This window comes from Schistocerca serialis, chromosome 9 (genome assembly GCF_023864345.2).
Source record: "Schistocerca serialis cubense isolate TAMUIC-IGC-003099 chromosome 9, iqSchSeri2.2, whole genome shotgun sequence".
Lineage (NCBI taxonomy): Eukaryota > Metazoa > Arthropoda > Insecta > Orthoptera > Acrididae > Schistocerca > Schistocerca serialis.
Window position 1 is genome coordinate 442,481,307 of NC_064646.1, and position 21,032 is coordinate 442,502,338.

Here is a 21,032-nt window from a genome sequence, read left to right on the forward strand (position 1 = left end):
AAATCACTAACTAATGTCTTCGTAATTGTCCTTCTTACTTTCAAAGAAGTAGACCCTTTTTTTTTTTTTTTTTGCAAAACTAGATCTCACGCTGGTTTGTTTCATGTACTATTTGTCCATTACCCAATCTGTGTTTGAGTATGAAAATTCAGACAAAAGCCCCTCGTGTAATTTATAGGATGTCTTGCTTTCGCTCCGCTCAAATATTTCATCAAGAACTCCCTCCTTATTAACACACTGGTAGTCGTCAATCCAGTAGTAGTGCAGATCTAAGATTGACGTCTTTGATCAGTAATCAAAACAATCTACGTCGTAGGTTTCATCCAAACGAGTGCTTAAATCTTTGTATATAAAAATTCATCCTCCGTACGTTTGTGCTTGCAAAAGTCGAAAAGTAGTCGCCCGAATGACATGAAGTTTTGAAAGAACGTTGCAAAAAAAAGGTTCAAATGGCTCTGAGCACTATGGGACTTAACATCTATGGTCATCAGTCCACTAGAACTTAGAACTGCTTAAACCTAACTAACCTAAGGACATCACACAACACCCAGTCATCACGAAGCAGAGAAAATCCCTGACCCCGCCGGGCATCGAACCCGGGAACCCGGCCTGGGCCGCGAGAACGCTACCGCACGACCACGAGCTCCGGACAAAGAACATTGCATTCGAATAAATATGTAACATACAAGTATAAATGGGAAACGCTATTACCCAAAACCTCGAAAACGTCTTGATCGATATTCTTTACACAGTTTTATAGTGTTGGACAATGAAATTCAGTGTTTGTTCACAAGCACCCTGCAGGTTGTTGAATGTTATTTCATTGCTTGTTGCTAAGCCCGTTTCGTTGTCATCTTAATAATTCGGTGTCTGATATGAATTGGCTTAAAGTTTTAAAAACATAAAAATAAGGGCATATCGCTTATTTTATATGGGTCACAGCTCAAGAACAACTATATATATATATATATATATATATATATATATATATATATATATATATACTACTGGCCATTAAAATTGCTACACCACGAAGGTGACGTGCAACAGACGCGAAATTTAACCGACAGCAAGAAGATGCAGTGATATGCAAATGATTAGTTTTTCAGAGCATTCACACAAGGTTGGCGCCGGTGGCGACACCACCTACAACGTGCTGAAAGTTTGCAACCGATTTCGCATACACAAACAGCAGTTGACCGGCGTTACCTGGTGAAACGTTGTTGTGATGCCTCGTGTAAGGAGAAGAAATGCGTACCTTCACGTTTCCGACTTTGATAAAGGTCGGATTGTAGCCTATCGCGATTGCGGTTTATCGTATCGCTACATTACTGCTCGCGTTGGTCGATATCCAATGACTGTTGGCAGAATATGGAATCGGTGGGTTCAGGAGGGTAATAGGGACCGCCGTGCTGGATCCCAACGGCATCGTATCACTAGCAGTCGAGATGATAGACATCTTATCTGTATGGCTGTAACGGATCTTGCAGCCACGTCTCGATCCCTGAGTCAACAGATGGGGACGTTTGCAAGACAACAACCATCTGCAAAAACAGTTCGACGACGTTTGCAGCAGCATTGACTATCAGCTCGGAGACCATGGCTGCGGTTACCCTTGACGCTGCATCACAGACAGGAGCGCCTGCCATGGTGTACTCAACGACGAACCTGGGTGCACGGATGGCAAAACGTCATCTTTTCGGATGAATCCATGTTCTGTTTACAGCATCATGATGGTCGCATCTGTTTGGCGACATCGAGGTGAACGCACATTGAAAGCGTGTGTTCGTCATCGCCATACTAGCGTATCACCCTGCATGATGGTATGGGATGCCATTAGTAACCCGTCTCGGTTACCTCTTGTTCGAATTGACGGCACTTTGAACAGTGGACGTTACATTTCAGGTGTGTTAGGACCCGTGGCTCTACCCTTCATTCGACCCCTGCGAGACCCTACATTTCAGCAGGATAATGCACGACCGCATGTTTTAGGTCCTGTACGGGCCTTTCTGTATACAGAAAATGTTCGACTGCTGCCCTGGCCAGCACATTCTCCAGATCTCTCACCAACTGAAAACGTCGGTTCAATGGTGGCCGAGCAATTGGCTCGTATCAATACGCCAGTCACTACTCTTGATGAACAGTGGTATCCTTCTGAAGCTGCATGGGCAGCTGTTCATGCCATCCAAGTTCTGTTTGACTCAATGCCCAGGTGTATCAAGGCCATTATTGCGGCCAGAGGTGGTTGTTCTGGGTACTGATTTCTCAGGATTCATGCACTCACATTGCGTGAAAATATAATCACATGTCAGTTCTAGTAAAATATATTTGTCCAATGAATACCCGTTTATCATCTGCATTACTTCTTGGTGTAGCAATTTTAATGGCCAGCAATATATGTATAGTAGTTCTTGAGCTGTGACCCATATGAATTATTAAGATGCCAACGAAACGGGCGTACCAACAAGCAATGGAATAACATTTACAACCTGCAGGGCGCTTATGAACAAACAATGCACTTCAGTTTTGAAGTAGAGGTACACGTATTGACATCAAAGTTTACATTTCGCCCGTCGAATGTCCGCGATAAGTGACCTTTGTGCTACCTGTACGCAGGAATCTGACCTCTGGGCAAAGAACTGCAACGTATCTGCAAATTAATGCCGTCTGAATCGACGCCATGTTGCAGTTACATAAAAAGTTTTCGTGGCTGTGTAAACGATTAACAATTACTTGCTTATTTCTGTTTATGTATCTATTGTCATTTACTGTAATGATGTCTGAAGCAGGACACTATTCGGTCAACAAAATGTTGCAATACTTCATTAGAAGACGCCCCTGCAAGCAGAAAAATTCCTTTCTTGACAAAAGGTACGAATTTTGCAGTCTGTCATTTAGTTTTGATATCCAGATATTGATATGACAAGAACGGCCAAACGAAGCAAATAGTCTCGTATAGATAGGCTCTTAAACTGTATCCCTCAAGAGCTGTGCTAGTTACGCTGGGCTCTAAAATGCATACGTTAAGAGCTATGGGCATTTGGTCAGTGGAAGAGATGTGTTTCACTGTGGCAGACAAGATCAAGTACCAATAGCTCTTAAGGTATGCATCTTAGAACCCATGTGTTCGGGACTTTTTTTTCCTTATTTTGGTCCACACTAACGCCCTTAAAAGTATGGAAATCAAAACATTTGTAGTAGAAGAGTTATGTTTCACAGCGTCAAGGATAAAGAACTTCCATAGCTCTTAAGGTACGCATTTTAGTGCCTATGTTTACTAGAAGTTTGTGCTTCGAATGATCGTTCCCATCATGTTCCCAAATGTTAGCCATTCCTTCAGTGACACCGATACAAAGTTCATAAGAGCAGCATTAATATTTTTTTACTAATCTGCTGCATTATGGAAGGCATGGTCTCAGCAGCTGTATGGTTTACCAACTTAGGCAACGAATTGCACAGAACCGTCGTAGCTGGAATATTAATTTTCTTCATTAATTGATGACAAGCAGCTTAAGGTGTTACATGATTCTATTTCTACAATACTTAATGTCCTTTAGAGAGAAACACATTGACACACCTCCAATACATGTCTCTATGACACTGACATGGTCACATTCACAAGTGTCAATAAACAATCTTGATGAAACTTGGACGTGTAGAGGGGACAAAATAATGCAATAAATATTTTTTGTGTGTGCCCAATCTCACTTTTAAGCTGTAAAACACACTCTGAAAGGTAATTTAGCATTTTAGGTTTAGAGGGAATATCTTCGAAAAGATGATATATAAAAAATGTTTTTATATAAAGTTGATGTGTAATTAACGTTCTGAAAACTGTATAATCAGCTTTTGTAATAATTTTCAATTTTGTAAAATACGTCACCACTGTTAATTAATTTTGAAAAATGAGAACTTTAGTTACAACATAAATTAAAGAAGTTTTCAAGCAGCTTACATTCATGTATAATAAACATGGCTTCTGAAATATCATTTTCGGATAATAAGCTGTATACAATGTACTGTAGGAGTATTTTCAACATAACTAATTAACATATCCAAATGTTCGTTATTATTCTATGTAGTTATTTATTTTACCTGTATATATTTATTTATTTTTATGTTTCAAATTTTTTTAGGTATTAAATTCTTATTTTTTTGTTTTTTAGTTTACCATTTCACACATATGTATTTTGTTAATTGACAATAATAAGTAACTCATTATTATGATACATAATCATTACAATGACCACAATGTGTCAAGAAATGCTTAAAACTAAAGTTTTTGTACACATTGCATACAAAATAAACGACGGCTCTTCACATATGACGGAGTACACAATATAAAACTATGTTTAGCAGGATTTGAAATTGTCGCAGGTGATCCTCTAAATATCCTGATTTGTATGAGGCATATTTCAGCACACTGGTAAGCCTTGGTGCAGAGAATTCGTTATGCACTAGTGACCACAGCTTGATTATATTGTTTGTCAAGTGGAGACTGACATCATAGTTATTCAGCAGAAGTAGATCTGAAAATATTTTCACAAAATTCTTCCAACATCGAAAGCCATACACGTTCCACGGCCGTAACTGTGCCGTCGAGTTGTTTGGGATCACCATATGAACAAATTCCTTGTCCTCCTGAATGTTTTCTTGTGAGTGGAAACATTAGTGTGCTAACAGGCGATGCGTCATTTCCGATACCGAATAGGAAAAAATTGTATTTCGGTTTAGACGGGCAGGAAGATGCCGCAATCGGCTGAGACATTTAGTTGTGGTTGCTCTTTAAGCATGCTACTTCAGTGATGCAAGATCCTAGATCATGTTCAAAAATTACGACGTTGCTGGAGTAAAACATCTTAGGAAGAGGCGTTATATAAGTTGATTAATATCGAAACACTTTGTAAAGAGGGCATGTATACGGCACCCTAGGACAAATTTTTACTGAATGGCTATATCTTCAGAAGGCAAGAGCTAGATAAATTCGGTAGTAAGATAATGTGTTGACAGTAAATCCGTCGAATGTACACACTTTTCGAGCAATTTTCACCTGCAGATGAGATTTGTATTTGGCAGTGAGAGTGATTCCCTCCGGTATATACATACTTCAAAAATGTCGCTGTTATTTTAAGATAGTCAAAATAGATAACCGTACTACTGGTACGTCCGTAATGTGGAAAATGAATATGTGTGATTAAAATTTTAGTTGCACTAAGGACAAACAGAGATTAAACATATCAAAACACAAATTCTGTAGAATATAGAGCTTGAAAATATTTCATTGTGTGATAAACTGCTGATTTGCTGCATGCTGTACCTGAAAATTCAATGTGTTTTTTTGGAACACTTTCGCTTTGGCGCACTAGGAAACCGTATCACAATGGCACTGTACCATACTTTCTTTCTTTCTTTTTTTTAAAAAAAAGAACAGATACTCTGAAATAATATTATGTGCAGGACAAAACCCAAAAGCATCGGTGGCTTTTCCTTTCTTTTTCCTAAAAAAGCAAAAGAAGCGGTTCGTTAGCTGTAACCCCTTGTCCAAAAAATGTGATATGACCTTGCATTTATGTCTTCATAGCCTTAAGCCAAATTTATTCCTGATACCGAATTATTAACCTGCCTACGAAATACGTGTGCCTGATTCACTGTATTAGCGATAAAATGACATTTAAAACCTTCAGGGCGCTTGTGAACAATCTTTACACTTTACTTCTGGAGTAGCGGTACATGTGTTGGAGGCAAAATTTACATTTCGCGCATCTGAATGCTTGCTCCAAGGATATTTCTTGTGGTTTTACGTATCGATACCACCCCACGGGCGTCACGGCAGTTGAATAGCAGGTTTCCGTGACACACCGATAGCTGTGGTGCGGGACACGGCGCACGCGACACAGCACGCCCGCTGCACCAGCCTGTAGCGGCTCGGGACTGCGAGCAACCAACACCGACTCGAAGGAAGGCCTCGGCGCTTGTTCGTGACGTCACGTCATCTAGGCACGGCGAATGCCAGGTCTGTTGCAGGCATACTCATAATGGTGGTATCTCCCTCCCTGACACAGGAAAATGTGAAACTATTGGCGGTAGTTGACCAACACACATTGTTCTGAGAGATTTCTGCAATCAATTAATTGAGCAATTCATTACAGTTCTTAACAAATAGTGTACCCCTGAACTTAAATTTCCACCTGTTTTAAGGATTGACATACAAAAACAACTTCATGATCCAGCAGCAACAAAATTCGTGCTTCTTTACCTTATTTGTAAATCTGAGGAAGTTACGTTTGTACTGGATTGCTTTTACGAGAAACTGTGAACATAATGGTGTTCTTCTTTACGTATCTTGGTTGGCTATGGGGTGAGGAGCACTGAATTTTAATGAAATATATTTAGATTGAACACGTTGGGGGAGTGTTGGGGGACAGAAGAAGAGGCAAAAGAGAGATACTTGTTTTATCAAATTAAGTTTTTTAATCTTATAAAGTTTCTCCTTTCAGTTGCAAGAGGGGAATATTTATCTTTTCTAATGTGCATGTTTAAAAAAGTTTAAGCTCAGCAGTATTTTCGATGTATGAAGCTATTTTGTTTCCTGTTTAGAATTCCTTTCGTTGAAAACGACTGTAATCTAATGACTGGCAACAGTTGGACATTTACACATGTAAATTAGTTCACATTTCCAGTGACGATGTCAAACGAAAACAAATAAATAAATAAAAGAAACGAGTTAATTGTAAGGGGGTTGGGGTAAGTTTCGATAACAAAATGGATCAAGTAAATACAGTTTCCTGAATGTAAAATTTCCGAAGCTTGCAATGGGACAAAGCATCTTCTCATATTGATCTACGTTTGTTTCGACAGGATTCAGTAATACAGAACTATGATCTTTATTTGTAGCTTTACAATAGTAAGAAAATCTTTCATCTAAATAAAACTGCAGAATCCAAAACAATACCAAACATTTTGTCCAAAAATTGATAAGCACGCCCAGGCGTTTCTGCCTGCAACAGACCTGCTGTTCACCGTGCCTAGCTGACGTGACGTCACCAAGAAGCGCCGAGGCCTTCCTTTGAGTCGGTGTTGGAGCAACTGCCAGCCGGTATGGCCGGTGACAGCGATTCTGTCCACTTGCGCTTGGAGGCACTACGCTACAGCACCCAAGGACGTGCTTCTTCCTTGTGACATCGATAGGTGAAATTTCTCGTTGCAACATCTGTAATGAGTCTTCTTCATACTTGCGGAGGAATAGGAGTTAATTAAACGTTCTTTTGCTTTGTTACTTCTTAGGTAATCATTTCTGCTCTTGTCCAGTTTTCTCACGATGAGGGTTGCTACAACCCTCTGTAGCCCACCTCTCCTCACTGTTGCGAACAACGTCGCACACAACATTCTTGATGTCCGCGATAAGCGACGTTTATGCTAACTGTATGCAGAGCTCTGGTCTCTGAGCAAAAAGATGCAGTGTGCCTGCAGATTCGTGCCGTGTGAATCGCCTACCACATTGCAGTTCCATAAAAAGTTTCTATCGGTGTGTATACGATTAAGCATTACTTGCTTATTTTCTGTTTATCTAGCTATTATCATTTACTGTAATGATATCTGAAACAGCTAGTACAGAATTGTAACACTTCATTAGCAGACGCCCACACAAGCACGATAAGGCCTTTCTTCACATAGGGTACGAACTTTGCAGTCTGCCGCGTAGTTTTGAGCTCCACATAATGATATGACAGGAATTCCCATTCAAAGCAAAAAGTCTAGTAAACAACATACATACCACAAGGGCTATGCTAATAAATATGAACTCTAAAATACATACGTTAAGAGCTGTGAGCACTTGTTCAGCGGAAGAGATGTGTTTCACATGAGCAAATGGTCATAGCTCTTAACGCATGCATTTGAGGTATGCATCCTAGAGCTCATGCGCACTCTTCTTTTGTTTCAGAACACCACATATAAAAGTACGGAAAGCAGAGCGCTTACAGCAGAATAGATATATTTCGCAGCACCGGAGATGAATTGCTCATAGTTCTTAAGGTGTGCATTTTGAAACCCATATTTACTAGACTTTTTACTTCGGCTGATCGTTCGTTTTCACGTCCTCATATGTTGGCCATTCCTCCTGAGAATAATAATTCTAAGTGCAGCAAATTCGACATTTAATTTTTGTTTGCTTGTTGTGTTCCATCTTGCTGTTGAATTACAGGAAAGTTTCAGATGAAAAGAATGTTTGAAAACTGAGCACGAATACTTGTTAACAGTAAGAGTTACATACGTACATCAAAAAGCACAATATTAAAAATATGTTTATAATATTTTTACGTGTACATGCAAGCCTCTGAAAGTATTACTTGTATCTTCACTACAGTTTTCAAACATTCTTTTCACCTGAAATTTTCTTGTATTTGTGAAGTGTGTACAACAGGTGCTGAATAAAGGTCTTCGAACGAAACCAGCCGTTCAATAGACAATAAATTAAACAGCAGCTAATGGCATTACATGGTGCCATTTCTACAATATTTAATGCCATACTGAGAGAAACGCATTGCCGCATTTCCAATAGACGTCTCTATGACACTGAGTAGAAACCTAAATGCTAGTCTGGTTGAGCGGTTCTAGGCGCTACAGTCAAGAACCGCGCGACCGCTACGGTCGCTGGTTCGAATGCTGCCTCGGGCATGGATGTGTGTGATGTCCTTAGGTTAGTTAGGTTTAAGTAGTTCTAAGTTCTAGGAGACTGATGACCTCAGATGTTAAGTCCCATAGTGCTCAGAGCCCTTTGAACCTTAATGCTAGTCGATGATGCATCAGTTCGGATACCAAGTATGAAAAAAAATGTATTTCCGTTTGGACTGACATGAAGGTAGCGCAATCCACTTTATGGATCGGCTACGATCTTTGGTTTGATCTGCTCTTGCGGCGAGATGCACTAGTGATGCTAGAGCATCATCACAAATTGCGACGGTCCTGGAGCAAAAGAACCATCTGTGAAAGAAACAGCACGGACTAAGGAGAAATCACTCGTCTGAAATACGGCTCGGTTTATCCATTCGAACCACAGTACCAACAACAGACGCATGTGGACAGGTAGATTCCATCTTCCTGGATTTCCGAAGGGCGTTCCACTCGCCACCACATCGTCCACTGCTGACCTCACATGGAGTGTCCTGGCAAACATGTGACTGATTGGAAGAAATTTGACTAGTGATACCCAGTACGTCATACCGCACGATGAATGAACAACACAAATGTAAGTACGACCAGGTGGGTTCCAAGGAAGCGTCATAGGATGTCTAACGTTTTCATTATAAATAAGTTCATCAGATGCGATTTGCTACACAGTAAGATTGTTCGCTGACGATGTGCAGGGAAGTATCATCGTAGGGCGATTGTAAGCAGCTGCAGAAAGATTGACACAAAACTTCCACTTTATATAATCAGTGGGACCTGTTAGTAAATGTATATTCCTTTAAGATAATTCCCATAGCAAATGGAAAGACCAGTGATAAACATCTCGATCAAGTCACGCCGTCTAAATATTTAGGGATAATACTAAGCAGCATTGTAAAGTGGGTTGACCCGGCAAAGTCATTGTTACACAGGATGAGTGGAAGACTTTGTTTTGTTGGAAGAGTTCTGGAAACTGTAATGCATCTGTATAGGAAATCACACACACGTCGTCAATCAATTCTAGAGTATTATTCCTGTGGTTGGAATCATTATCAGAAAGGATGACAATAGACATGGATAAAAGCGCTGACAGATTGGTAACCAAAGTGCAACAAAAATTTTCGGAGAAATTAAATGGCAATCTCTTGGAGAATGGCGTCTTTCAGAAATCGTGTTGGAGAAACATAGAGAAGCCGTATTCGTCGTAGAATGTTCAGTCACCGTAGTGTACACACTGAGGTAACAAAGTCATGGGATAGCTCCTAATATCGCGTCGGACCTCCTTTTGCCCGGCTCAGTGCAGCAACTGGACGTGGCATGGACTCAACAAATCGTAAATCCCCTGCAGAAATAATGAGCCATGCTGTCTTTGTAGCGTTCCATAACTATGAAAGTGTTGCGGCGGAGAATTTTGTGCGCGAACCCACCTCTCGATTATGTCCCATAAACGTCCGATGGGATTCATGTTGCGAAATCTGGCTGGCCTAATTATTCGCTCCAATTGTCCAGAACGCTCTTCAAACGAATCGCCAACAACTGTGGCCTGGAAACAAGGCGCATTTTCATCCATTACAATTCCGTCGTTCTTTAGGAACATGCTCTCCAAGTAGCTGAACATAATAATTTCCAGTCAATGATCGGTTTAGTTGGTCCAAGGGTCACAGTGTGTTTCATGTATATTGTTATGGAGCTGCCACGAGCTTGCACAGTACTTGTTCCATGCGTCTAGTTCCATCTACCACTCCGCGTTGAAAGCCTGTTAATTCCCGTCTTGGGGCCAAATCACGTCGAAATCTTTCCACGTGGATCAGCTGAGTAGAAAAGTCAGCTGAGCCAATGGATTCCCCTTTTATACCTTGTGGACGCCACACGAGCGCCATCTGCATATGTGCTTATCGCCTTCCCATGCTTTTGTCACCTCAGCGTATGTCGCATACGGATTGTTAGAGAGAGATGAGAAGGATCATGACACGCACAGAGGTATGTAGACTTTCGTTTTTGCATCTCTCAATACAAGAATGAAACAGGAATAAAAATTATAATAATGATATGATGGTCCCTCCTCCATGTAACTTATAATGGCTTACGTAGTAATTTAATAAGCCGAAATATGATGACCGTTTGGTTAACAGCATGTTAGTCCACCTTTGGATTATATGTGGCATGGATTCAACAACTCATTGGTCGGTTTCGGAAGGTACGTTGCATCAAATGTCTGCACAATTGTCGTAAATTAGTGTCCAGTGGTTTGCGGGCAAGGATCTGCCGACGATAGCGCCCTAGATGTATCCAGTCAGCTTCAGATCAGGCGAATTTGGTGATGAAGACATCAGTGTGAGTTCATTATCATGCTGATGAAACTACTGTAGCACAATTTTGGTCTTGTGACCTAGACAATAGTCCCAATGGAAGATATCGTCTCGGAAGACATCGAGTAGGCAGGGATGCAGGTGATCTGCAACAATGTTCACGTAGTCTAAGATTGACATGTTGTTTTCTGTTACTACCACAAATCCCGTGGTGCATGTACCCAAAGCCTAATACTGCATCCTCCGGTCTTCGTCGGTGGTGTGGTACATGAGTCAAGGAGCCGTTGGCGTGCTACCAACCCCCTGATATAACAAGATACGTGATTTAGCCGACCACGTGACACGTTTCCATTGGTCCACGGCGCAGTATTGACGATTTTGTGCCCGCTGCAACCTTAGTTGCCGATGACGTTGTGTCAACTGAAGACGCATAGGTTCGTCTGCTGCAGAGCTCCATGTGCACCGAAACACTTGTGCGTGCATCAGCACTGTACTCTGCCACAGGTCCTAACTGCTTCAGGCCTCCTACATCCAAGATCCTTGGTGAGGCGTGGACGCTCGACGCCTTGTCGCCTGCTCGTAATTTCACCGTGCTTAAATCGGCTCCCATACATGCTGACGACGGTAGCACGTGAACGGTCCATCAGATTCGTGGTTTCGGAGATATGCTCGTTTTCAGGCGCCAGGCGTTAACTAGATGTTCAGTGTCAAAGCTGCCTGTGTCTGTGGACGTCCTTATTTGCGGTTCGTATCGCCGCTAGACTGCTTACTCATTCATCTTCCCTCTGCATTTACACGGTGTTTGTCTTAACTTGAAACATCTCAGTATCCCAAAAGATACGCATCCTACGAAAAAATGTTATAAACTAAAAGTAAATACACTGCCGCTTGTGAAAAGTGTAACACCGAGAAGGAATTACCCGAATAGTGCCACACTTGGTATAAGTGGCGAAGGGTGTGCAAGCCATACGTGATACGTTTTGCAGCTAGGTGGGGTACACGTAGACCGAACAGAGCCCTTTCGTGTCGGTCCGACAGGGTCGGTGTTGCGCCTAGTGTAGTCGGTCAGAGCTGTCACACAGGGTGGAAACGATTGTCGACGTCAAAGGCAGCCATATCGGCATGTGGGCGAGTTCGAACGGGGAAGAATGATCGGTCTCCGGGAAACGGGGTTGTCATACTGTGACATTTCGGCTCGCACAGAGCATGCTGCTACGATAGTGATGCGTGTGTGGAAGCAGTGGATAGAGGAAGGTCGTACGCAGCGACGAGCGGCGACTGGACCACGGAACATGACCACAGCGCAGGATGACCGTCATCTTGTCCGCATGGCCATTACGGACCGCGTCTTCCAAAGTGTCGGCTCTTCCCTGGAGCACTGCAACAGGTATGAACTGGTTTGCATCGACGGTTCGTCGCCGTTGCTGCAGCTTGGACTGGTTGTACGCATGGCGTTACGTCGGCTTCCGTTGTGCAGAAACCACAAGCTACTCCGACCGCAATGGGCACGTGAACACCGTCAGTAGGGTGCCGAGCGGCAACAGGTTATCTATCTATCGGATGAGGCCCGCTTCAACGTGACCTATATCGACGGCCGCATACGTGTCGGGCGGCACCGTGGTGTGCGCAACCTGAAGGGCTGCGTTGTGGAGCGGCATAGCGGACAAAAACCAGATGTGATGGTTTGGGGCGCCATTGCTTACAACTGATCTCGCCTCGCACTTATTGCGGGTACTTTGAACAGCAATCGGTACCTAACGGAGGTTGTGGAACCTGAGGTACTCCCGTGCTTCAGGCATCTCCACAGGCCACGTTTCAACAGGAGAATGGCCGGCCAAATATTGCAAGGAATGTACAGGCCTTCTTCGAAGAGAGATGGGTACCATTGTTTCCCTGGTCTACACGTTTGCCAAACATGTTGCCCATGGAACATGTCTGGATATGGTTGGTCGGCACCTGGTACGTCACGGTCCTCCAGTAACTGGTGTCACGGATCTGTGGGCTCGGATACAAACTGCGTGGAGGGAAATCCCTCAGGAGCGTATTCAGAACCTTATTGATTCAATGCCACGGCGTGTAGCAGCGCATGGTGGCCACACAATATACTGAATAATAGGGCTCAAAGGATGTGTACAGATCTGAAAAGGTAATCATTTGTTACTTGTTATGTACCTAACCTGTGGTATTAAATAAATTGAATTCATGCCTCTCCTTCTTGGTTTTGCAGTTACCACAAACGGTAGTGCATTTTGAATGGGGACTGCTGACCTTCGCTGTTTAGTCCCCCTTAAACATCCAACAACCACAACAACATTTTGAATGGCGATATATGTCCGCGCTAGATTTGACCACCCTCTAACCCTCCCCCCTTTCCCATGTGCGCGTCAGACTTTTACTTTTAATTGGGAACCTTCCATTTTTATTGCAGATTCGGATTCTACGCTAAAAAATACCTAGGATTTACGAAAAACATTTTTTCTCCGTTCGTGCTCGTCTTCTTCGGCTGCATTTCGATTCCGAGTATGAACAACTTCTTCCTGCATAGAATGAGCATTTCAGCTCAACTTATGGATGTGTTTCCGGTGAATAAACTGATCATTTCTAGGCAATACATGCGGTCATACAAATCGCACTGAATGTTTCGAACAGGGCGGGGTTGTAATTGACGGAGCTTCCTCTCGCTTGTCGCTGAAATGTGTGCTGCGTTCTCCTTAAAATAGGTTGACAGCGGTGGTTATAGTGTTCCTCCACGGTAAGCGGTCCACAGCAATGAAAAATGATCAGCCTACTCTAGTGCTGTGCCTAGGATGGAGACACTGCACTCAGGGAGTGTTAATCACGGAGCAGACTGTGCGAGTATTTTGGTTCTCTCCGTTTCCGCGAACCAAAGCGATCACATGCGGTTTTGAAGTATCGACACACTATAGCTCTGTTACCCAGATAACCTGGGTACGTCTTTGCAAACGAAGTCCTGCCGGACTGAAGAGACCTCCCGATCAAAACGAATCCCAATCTCCAAGCTTCGGTTGTTAGCAAATGGTTCATCCAGCATGGCAGCCCTACACAGTGCAAAGAATGTTGGAGCAAGCACATAGCCTTGTTTCAAACCCTGACAGGAGTGAGTGGTCACAAGTTCTTTAGTAAGGCTCATTTGAAAGCGTTGTGTCAACAATTATGACAGAAAAACTGTTAGCTGCTAATGACACACCATGTGCGTCAGGAGAGTGACAAATTGTGTGCCCGAGAGTTGCAGAGATCAACCTTCTATGGTATGTATGTATTACACTTCACAAAATGAATATCGTCGACATTCAAGAAATGTTCGAAACAAAACATTAACTGGCTCCATGAACACTGAGCGAAAAGTGGCGCGCATCGTTGATCACAAAGGTTCGCATCATCAAGATCAAAGGAGAACTCCTTGTGAGCTACAAACCGCGCAAGACTTTCAGCTAGGTATCCACCTTTAAAGAATGCATTTAGAATCACATTGCTATAACGGGGTGATGAAAATTGATCGAATGTAATAGGAAGCCGCCAAATGCGAAACAGTCTGTCATGGAGCTTATCGTGGAACTGGCTATCCTTTAAGGCATAGCTGCAGACAATGCCATAATATGTTTTATAGACACAAGAAAAACAAACATCCAAAGGCTGAAATTGTCCAGTGGTTCTAAGTGGTATGAATTGCAATGACACACACTTTCCAGGAGGAATTTTGGAGTACAATTTTATATGAAAACCAGCAAAAAACAAGTTATTTCGACCAGCTACTGGCCAAAAGCAGTGCTCATACCATACTTGTAGTTCTCTTACACTCATTTCCCGCACTTGCTTTCCGCGACGTAATAAATATTCCCTACTGCCCTTGCAACATCACGCGCACGAGAAAGAACAGTAGAGGACAGAGCACCTCCAACTTCTCGCAGCACAATAAATAATTTTCCAGCCAATTTACCACCGAGATTAACAGTCGGGGTAATTGTCTACGAATCCGTTAAGGCAGTAGTGTTTGTCGATATTGTGACACATGTGTTACCTCTTTAAATCGAGACTGGTCGGAGTGGAACTTTATTTCCTGTCTCATCTACAAATTTTCAGTCCGATTTCACAGTTTCCCGTGCATCGTCTAGTTGACACTTTGTTTGAAATCTCGTAGTCTTATGTCTTCCAATCCTGCACCGCTGTTTGAAGCTGTGCAACCATCCACTGCTTTCCTTGAAACCGCTGTAATCTATTTCGCGCTCAGTGTGATGTACGTAATTATGTTTAGTACCCGCTCCTTGGAAAACGGTTGTGCATCACTACGTTTCACTGGAGACGGGATTTGTGGCTCCCTGTTCGACAAGTATAATGAACTAAATGGCTCGATACCTGTTTGAAAAACATATTCACATGTTAAGCACGTTTCATCATCGTTGTACTTCTCGTGTACATTGCCAGCACAGTGGAGCGTATACGACACCACACATTCCACTGACTCATCTTGCAGACACTCTAATATTTCGGCTGCCACTTCTTTCTCACTCTGCGAAATTCCTTGTCTTCTTTTCTGATGAAATGTCAACTTCAGCTTCTGCTGTTGTAGATATAATGGAATGTTTGCTTTGTTTATAGTTGCCGTCGCTCTGTTCTGTATCAACTCCAATAACACTGAGTTAATCGTCGACTAAGCAATTCAACTACCCTCTGTAGCCTCATGCTGTATTCGCTCTGGATACCTCGAGTCCCGCCCCTGTTGCCATCAGCAGCCAATATTGTGATTGTATGGCAGACAACATTGGGGCGTCAAATGCCGTAAACATTACTGGACTTCTGGCACCTCCCACTCAGGGGGCCGCTTGTGAGTCATTGAGAAAAAATCAGATGCAGAATTACCATGAAGAATTTGTCCAGACATGCTATCATGAAGAGCTTGAACCAGTTCCAAATCGCGTTCATAACATCCAAAGTGTCTTAAGTACCTTCCACACGGCAGATCAAGGTACTCAATGAAAGGCTTTTTCCAACTCATAGAAAACTAAATATAGAGCCTTCTGTTGCTTTCTGCATTTTCCTGGAGTTGTCTAGCACAGAACATCATGTCTGTTGTGCCTCTGGAGGCATGGAAACAAAATTGAGATTCAGAAAAAGTATTCCATTCGTGGTAGATGGCGCTTTAATTGACAAAATTCAGTTTTTCTGGTTTTTGAGAGTAAGAACCGACTCGTTTTCTTGTAGCTCACATTTTTATAAGAACGTAAATTTACTGTTCCACATATATTATTGTTAATAATTAACTTAGTTTTGCGAATTTGAATTTACAGTAAAATTTTTAAGTTTAGATACCTAAAATTCTGGCAGATTAGCTACATGTAACGGAATGTACACTACTGGCCATTAAAATTGCTACACCAAGAAGAAGAACAGATCACAAACGGGAATTCATTGGACAAATATATTATACTAGAACTGACATGTGATTACATTTTCACGCAATGTGAGTGCATGGATCCTGAGAAATCAGTACCCAGAACAACCACCTCTGGCCGCAATAATGGCCTTGATACACCTGGGCCATGAGTCAAACAGAGCTTGGATGGCGCGTACAGGTACAGCTGCCCATGCAGCTTCAACACGATACTACAGTTCATTAAGAGTAGTGACTGGCGTATTGTGACGAGCCAGTTGCTCGGCCACCATTGACCAGACGTTTTCAATTGATGAGAGATCTGGAGAATGTGCTGGTCAGGGCAGCAGTCGAAAATTTTCTGTATCCAGAAAGGCCCGTATAGCACCTGCAACATGCGGTCGTGCATTATCCTGCTGAAATGTAGGGTTTCGCAGGGATCGAATGAAGGGTAGAGCCACGGGTCGTAACACATCTGAAATGTAACGTACACTGTTCAAAGTGCCGTCAATGCGAACAAGAGGTGACCGATGGCACCCCATACCATCATGCAGGGTGATACGCCAGTATGGCGATGACGAATACACGCGTCCAATGTGTGTTCACCGCGATGTCGCCAAACACGGATGCGACCATCATGACGCTGTAAACAGAACCTGGATTCATCCGAAAAAAATTGCGTTTAGCCATTTGTGCACCCAGGTTCGTCGTTGAGTACACCATCGCAGGCGCTCCTGTCTGTGATGCAGCGTCAAGGGTAACTGCAGCCATGGTCTCCGAGCTGATAGTCCATGCTGCTGCAAACGATCGTCGAACTGTTCGTGCAGTTGGTTGTTGTCTTGCAAACGTCCTCATCTGTTGACTCAGGGATCGAGACGTGGATGCACGATCCGTTACAGCCATACAGGTAAGATGCCTATCATCTCGACTGCTAGTGATACGATGCCGTTGGGATCCAGCACGGCGGTCCCTATTACCCTCCTGAACCCGTCGATTCTGCCAACAGTCATTGGATCTCGACCAACGCGAGCAGAAATGTCGCGATACGATAAACCGCAATCGCGATAGGCTACAATCCGAGCTTTATCAAAGTCGGAAACGTGACGGTACGGATTTCCCCTCCTTACACGAGGCATCACAACAACGTTTCACCAGGCAACGCCGGTCAACTGTTGTTTGTGTATGCGAAATCGGTTGGAAACTTTCCTCATGTCAGCACGTTGTAGGTGTCACCACCGGCGTCAACCCTGTGTGAATGCTCTGAAAAGCTAATAATGTGCATATCACAGCATCTTCTTCCTGTCGGTTAAATTTCGCGTCTGTAGCACGCCATCTTCGTGGTGTAACAATTTTAATGGCCAGTAGTGTATATCACTGGAACCCAGGAATTCATAAATGCGGTGAAGCGGATGGTGCAGCAATGATCAGTTGCATAGTACGAATGACTGCGGACATATTCAGAAATACGTTAGACGAAAAACTTTTTATTATAACAGCCAGTTAACTGGAAAAGTTGTTTATTATTACAGGACGAAAGAAACATTTGACCCCTTTGGCATAAACATAAATGAAGAAAAAAGATTACTAATGTAAATTTCACCTGTAATTGTTTATTGCTGTAACCGAGATACTGGTCAAGAGTGAATACGTAAACAAACAGTAGGCGCTTTGCAGATCGAGGCGAGTTCCCTCAGCGTGGCGTCCCGGACCGGGGAGTCTCCAGCGGCGTGGCGGCTGTGTTCATCCATCCAACTTCCGTAACTCTGTCGTCGATTACAGCGCCATCTACCATGAATGGAAGAAAACATTTCAGGCAAACTCCACGTATTTTTCGGCGTAGAATACGAATATCCAAGATTGCTTCATGTTGTGTAATTTTTTTGCCTTAGAGTGTACAACAAAGACAATGAGGTGATTTCGTTTTGTGAGATGATAAAGGTTTGTTACTAGGATGTGTTTCTCGTTGTGATGTGAGGGATCGCGTGGTTGGGCCTGTGGCGGTGTTGCCAGACCCCTCGTGTTGCGGGTCCGCTGCTCACAGCCGGCGTCTTTCCCTCTTCCTCCTCCTTCGCTATCCTCCAGCCCTCAGCTCCGCACGTGACCAGCATAGGGACTCTCGTCACTCAGCGGCGGCAGCCCCTGAGGTCTGCACGAGCCCCGTGGCACCGAGTGGGCTGCAAATGAGGTAAGGCGCTCACGGGTCCGGAATTAATTTTGAAGGCGCTAATGTAACTCGCTTCAGCAGCTGTTCAGCATGCGGGGCATCACTGCGGCCAATGCCCTGATCTTCAGCACAGGGCGTACAGCGAGTTCGGACAGTAGTCGTGTTTTAATTATCACATCGGAAACATCAGCCTGCAACCGAGATACTGCGTGGCGGTACTGGTACCTCGGTACGTATACACCCTTCAAAGCGACACATTTTTTGCGATGATTGATACTTGACGGACACCGCGGTTGTAGAAATCTTGCACTCTGGATGTTCCGAAAACATTCCACCCCTAAAAATCACTTCGACTTCATTGTAGGAATGCCTACCAGCCTACCACGTGATGGTTGCTTCATCCGAGGAAAGAGGAAGAAATCACCTGAATACGAGGGGAATACAGGGTCGAGGCAAAACGTGACGGACCACAAAAGAAGCATGTCTGACTGCGTCCTGTGCAGAAAGAGTTGGACCCTCGTTATGGGGCCCTCACACAGTCAGTACTTCTTGTGCAATAATACTGTCGTAATATACTGCGTGAAAGTGCGAGGCCAACAGCGGCACAATTTACTGCGCAATATTTATGACCGGTACATGTCAGTGAGCTGGTGCGCTGCTGGCGCCAGCCGCCATCGATTGTCATCCCGATCGTGGTGAGTAGATTTTCGATGCCTGCTTGTCTTCTTCCCACCTTTGGCGGATGGCTGTTTAATTGCGGCGCGCGCCCTCTGCAGGGGCTTGCGTTCGAATATCAGCTGTGTGAGCGACAGAGATGTGTGGCGCTGGCGAGTGACCGAGTCTGCACGACGGTGGAGCGTGGGCAGCTGCTGCGGCGTGTTGAGCCGTTTGGATGCAGATCCGCTGCCGATGGTGACTGGGATTTCCTGGAGATGTGAAGGACAGATTTCCTTCGCGTCTGTTACATGTTACTCAAAGTGAACGAACTGGAGTCAAATGGTTCAAATAACTCTAAGCACTATGGGACTTAACATCTGAGGTCATCAGTCCCCTAGAACTTAGAACTACTTAAACCTAACTAACCTAAAGACATCACTAAAATCCATGCCCGGGGCAGGATTCGAACCTGCGACCATAGCAGCGGCGCGGTTCCAGACTGAAGCGCCTAGAACTGGAGTCGTCGAATCGTTTCTTGGTGAGGTCTGTTCAAATTAATTGAATACCGAAAACTATCTAGGTTGTTTCAGTTATTTGTCACTGTACTTGGTCTGGGCGCCTGGTATGTTGATGGTATTTAAGGGAGTACTAGCTACGCACAACAAATAAACATGAAACCGTGCTTAATGCGTATCTAGAGGCCATGCCAAATAGTACGTAAGTCTGTGCCTGACGTTCAAGAGCGGGTGAAATAATTTTCCTATTGCCTGTTTCTATGTTATTATTTTATTTCTTTGTTATAGAGAATTAGCTAATCAAATTTTAATAGCCGTAACTGGGCAAGTGCTCATTTCTTTGTTATAGAGAATTGGCTAATCAAATTTTAATAGCCGTTACTGGGCAAGTGCTCATCTATGTTAGTCAGACTTAGGTTCATTGGTGCCGTGTATAATTAAAGGTTTATTTACAACCGGTTGGGCAGATATGTTTGTCTATCTGATGCATCAGAATGTTGTCTGCCGCTGATGTGTTTATGTTTCAGTGGTCCACGTGAGCAAACTCCGATAGGGGTATCACGGTGGAAGAGGGATATTTAAGGACCTGGATCGGTGCCTGTGGTTACGTTGTTAGTGTCCGGCAGTTCCATCTTTCCGGTGGAGCGTTGTGGTTTTCTGGAAGCTTAATTGTAGCTCAAAGTTGAGTATAGCTCTGTTTTACCATCTCGTCCGTGAATCTCCTCTATCTGGTAGCATCTTTCGATCTGCTCGCGTCCATCGCCAATTTTCAACGTAAAGATTGTAGCGGCTCCATGTTAAGACTATTTAATATCCTATTATTATATTCTCGCCATGAAATGTATGTGAACCTAGTACCTATGAGTAATAATAAAGAGGGGCTTAGTCGATTGTATTAATCTGATAATACCTTTAATTTGTAATTATTGCTTAAAATCAGACAATGAAAGCAGTTTTAGAATTTGATATGGGTTGTGTGGAAGCCACTTCCTATGTAAGACATGAAGTATTCAGTTATATCAGTTAAATTTTATTACTGGGGTTTTATGAACATCGTTAGTGAAAATTCCTTGAGTAGATTTTGAAAAAGTTGAAACGGCTCCATGTTAAGACTATTTAAGATGCTATTATTATATACTGGCCATTAAATGTATGTGAACCTCGTACCTGTGAGTAATACTAAAGAGAAGGATAGTGGACTGCATTAACCTGATAATACTTCAAATTGTTACAACTGATAAAAATCAGTGTATGGAAGCACTTTTAGAATTTGATATGGAACCCAGTTTCTATGTAAGTCATGAAGCAGTTTATTAATGGGGTTTTATGAA